The sequence below is a fragment of the Camellia sinensis genome, chromosome 2 (assembly GCF_055761805.1).
Source record: "Camellia sinensis isolate YWXY chromosome 2, ASM5576180v1, whole genome shotgun sequence".
Taxonomy (NCBI): domain Eukaryota; kingdom Viridiplantae; phylum Streptophyta; class Magnoliopsida; order Ericales; family Theaceae; genus Camellia; species Camellia sinensis.
The window spans coordinates 139,015,832-139,020,479 of NC_138962.1; positions in this window are offsets into that span (position 1 = coordinate 139,015,832).

A 4,648-nucleotide genomic window follows, 5' to 3' on the forward strand; every position below is an offset into this window, starting at 1 on the left:
TATAATTCAATTGAAAGTAACACCGTTTGGTTGACAACCTTGGTGAACTTACCCCTTTTTTCCACAGTAGTCTTACATAACAATTCATCAATCATAGTTTTCTATAGATACAATGGAGTCACAGAACTAAAAAATAATGCAAATGACATAATCTTATTTCTAATAATTCTGAATTGAGGTTTTTATCATTGAAAAGACAAGTATAGATTCCAGTAAACCAAATGACCTCATTTCAAATCAAAGAAAACAACAATTTGAATGATTTTTGCTTCAAGTGGGTTAACAAGTTGCTGTGGTATTTATCTTCCCACTACTTCCATCAACAAGATCATAATGTTACGCCACAACAATATTGGAGTGCATCAACTATTTTTTCATCCTTGATCCTTGTGAATTCTCCACATCCAAAAATATGGATTATTTTTCACAAAATTCTAAATTGGCTGGCCATTCCATGCAATGGTGGAGAGTTAAAACTATTTGAGCAAGGCTATTTTTCAGCATTTAACATCACTGAATCTGTCATATTTGGAATTTCATTTTGAGCAGGCATATCCAAATAATTTATGTCAACAGAAAAAGAACCCAATCCGCTCTTAGTTTCAACCCGACTTTTCCAATCCCAGGCTTCTTCTTAACCCTCTCTATTTTACATTAGTCTAATCTCAGCTCCCTAGTAAAGTTAGAACCCTGATTCTATCATATAATATCAATATCAACTTGATTATAGTAAAGTTAGGTTTCTTCTTATTTTTATTTAAGTTGCTGCACTAATCCCTGGAGTTCTATAAGTTGATATTAGGAGTCAACTGTAGTGATCCCGGTTTCGATCCTTCTTTCATGTTTTGCCACTTCGACTGGGCCACTCGGGGGTCGAGCTGCCCGGTCAGTTTGCAGGGGTCCAGGGGGCAGCGCCCCTTAGGGAGTCCAAGGGTAGCACCCTGGCGGGAGTCGAGCTGCCTGGTCAGCTCGAGGGGGTTTAGGGGGCAGCACCCCTTGGCAGGTCCTAGGGCAGCGCCCTGGCAGGGTTGAGGGGCAGCGTCCCCAAAACAAAAATGCAAAATGCATTCAAAGTTGTTTGTCTGCTTGAGCGGCTGTTTATACGCTCGAGCGGAGAATGTTTGGTTTCAGAAGTTTGACCTGTCCGAAAAAGTATTGGGTTAGTGTATTTGACGCTCCAGCGGGGCATTCCACGCTCGAACGGACCATGTTATATCAGTTCGTGAATCTGATATTTCATATCACTCTTTCAGTCCTCTCTCTTTCTAAGACTCTCAAGAATTCCAGATCGGGAACTTCTCTCTCTAGAAGTCATCTTCTCTCTTTGATTTCTCCAAATCCATTGGGATTTAGACCCAAGTTCTTCACCAAAGTTAGTTATCATCTCGAGGGCTTCGTTGTGTGAGGTGAAGATCAAGTTTCGACACCGTTGATTTTGGGGGTTTCATCTCATTTCTTCTTCAAAACTTGAGGTAGGGATTTTCTTAGAGTTATATATGTGTTTTTACAAGATCTAGATAACTTTCAAAATCATCCTTTGATTAGCTTTGAGAAATTGATTGTTAATTTTAAAAAGATGAGTGATTTTGAAAGAGGGTTTAATTTCTTTTCCTTTTAAAATAGAAATTGAAGGTTTTGAACCATATTGATTGAAGAAATATGATTTTGGGGAGATTCTTCTAAATATCTTGGAGATGAATGGTTTTGGTAAGAAAACCTAGAAATTGGGTCTTTTCTTTGAAAGATGTTGAAAATCCTTGGAAGATGTTGTCATATTTATTTTGTGTACCAAAATAAATGGATGTTTTGAAAATTGTTTATTTATATATAAATGATGAATTTTGTGAAAAAAATGAGAAATATTGTTTATTTTGAAAATTGTTGTCAAAATGTTGATTTAGTCTTGAATTTGACTAAATTGTTGAGATTGCTCGAAATGTGGAAATTACGTTATTCTCTTGAATGAATTGGATATAAAAGTATATATATATATATATTCATCTTGTGGAATTGTGTTGAAAAGAGGATTGGAAATTTTGATCACAATGGTATATTGTGTGGAACAATTGAATATATAAGTAATGTTGCATTGCATTATTAAGCATACATTGGCATTTCAATTCATTGGACTATGTCAAGCTTTGGAAATTTTGTCACGACCCAAACCCGCCCCTAAGGGTTTAGCACTGTAACCGGCCAGTAATCCGTGATTACCGAAGGCCTGCTTAACAGTAATACAGTAAAACAGAGTACAGGGGCATGGCGGAAGCCAATATAGTAAATAAACAATGACCAATGAGCTGTGACAGTTTGTATGCAAAAAGACTTTTCATACATATATATATACACAGTACAGAACAGTATGTACAATATTCACAACCATTTAGAACAGAGACCTAATCTCTATTAAACAATACAGTAACAGTCTATACAGTCCTTACAAAACAGAACAGAAGGGGGAAAACTAAAACACCCCATAGCCTTTGCTAGACAGGCTCGGAATCTCGCAGTGAGGCACAGTAGTTGGCTTGGCAAAACTGGAGTTTACCCCGACGCTCCTAGCCGCGGTCTGGTGCTTGTATACCTACATATATATATGTGCAGTGAGCTAAAGCCCAGTGAATAACATAATGCGTAAAGGGGTTTAGAATGAATGTCCTTACAGTAATGAAAATAGTTCATTGATTCAGTATATCAATCATTCAGTCATTCAGTCATACGTGGTATATCCATTAGCATAGCAGTACAGTAAACAGTAGGTCTTAAAAGACCGAGCAGTTAATGATGGCCATCAATCAGTAAACAGTAGTGGTTCCAACAAGGGAACCGACAGAGATCTCTGTAACAGTAGCAGTAACAGTAAACAGTAGTTGCTAAGGATGCCACAATACAGTTCAGAATATAGGACATACATTCATTCGATTAACAGTATCAGTTCAGAAAACAGTTCAGTTAAACAGTCAGAAATATTCACAATTGAACATATCTTTACACAATTGTTACTCATAGAGCTCTAGGCTACAGTTAGGCTAGAGTGCGTCCCCAGATGCCAACCCTACACAGTTTACAGGATGAACACAAACTAAGTTACATAGTTGGGAAAGATAGTAACTTAATCCCTAATTGCCTCGGTGTGTTCTACATCTATATCCTCATTAAGATGCCTTAAACTAGGCCTAAGAATGCCTAGGATAAAATGAGGATGCAAAGATGCACTTAGAAACACTTTACAAAATTTTCAGAAAACAGGGGTCTCGCTCGAGCGTGGCTTTCTACGCTCGAGCGGACATGTAGACAAAGGAGCTCCGCTCGAGCGTGACTTCCGTCACTCGAGCAGACTGCAAGCTACAGTCAAAATACTGGATGCTCAAAATTCACGCTCGACGGGCGTTCGACACCCGCTCGAGCGTGAGACACAAGTCTTCGCTTGAGCGTGAATTCTCTCGCTCGAGCGGACTGTAAGCTCATGCAAAGTACTGGATGCTCAAATTCCCCGCTCGAGCGCAGTTTCCCCCGCTCGAGCGGGGAGTGCAAAATCTGGAAAATCTAGATTGCACCTTCAAGCCAAAAACCAACTTTTGATGCTCCAAATTCAATCCTCTTGGGCCTATTTTCTGGAAAACATTTGTAAACACATAGAACAACATGGTTCAAAGCTCAATTTGAGAAATCAAAGCCCAAGGGTGTTTAATTCAAACTCAATTTCAAACCAATTTTCATGAACATGCTACAAACATGACATGCATGAGTTTAAACCACTTTCAAGCTTCAATTTCATGCTCTAAAGAGCCAATCTTACAAAATCAAGATGAATTCATGATCTATTCTCAAAACATGGACATGCATGTGAGGAATTATGAACTACAACCTCAAAACTTCAATATATAAACATGCATGCAACAATTAAGCTATAATTCAACATGTTAGAACTAAAACATGACTTAGTTCCTTAATTAGACATGAACCATGCAAGAATCCACTTAAACACAACAATGAGAGGTTGAGTCTCCTTACCTAAGTCTTGAATTAGAGGCAAGGAAGCTTAATTGAGCAATCTACACTTCAATTCCTTCAATTTCTTAGCAAAACCAAGATAGAACCAAGCTTCTCTATTTCTCTCTCCCTTAAGTCGACAAGAACAAGAAAATGAGCTGAAGAAATGTTGCCTAAGTGTATAATGAGGCTCAAATACAATCTAGGTAGTGGGCCACTCATGTGGCAAAATGGTAATTAGGCCAACTCTTGACATTAAGCTTATTTTAATCTATTTTAATCATACCAAATCACATTTTAGATAAATATGCCATAAAATCACACAAAATCTAATTAACACAGAACGTCAATGGATTTCAGATTCGGCCACCGATAAGGCCTTCAATTAGCAGTTTAAACGTAAAAACATGAACAGATAATCAAACAGGCAACAGATAGAAATGCAATTAAACAGATATACTCAATTAATTCGGTTCCAGATTTCAGTCGGTTAGTTTAGTATCTCGATCAATTCAATTATCCGTCATAATCAGTTTCAGTTTGGCAGTAATCAGTAATTAATCGGTAATCAGTGGTGAGGGTTATTACAGTCTCCGCTCCTTAAAAAGTGTTTAGTCCTCTAAACTCGAGTTACCTTCGTTTTGGAAGAAAACAG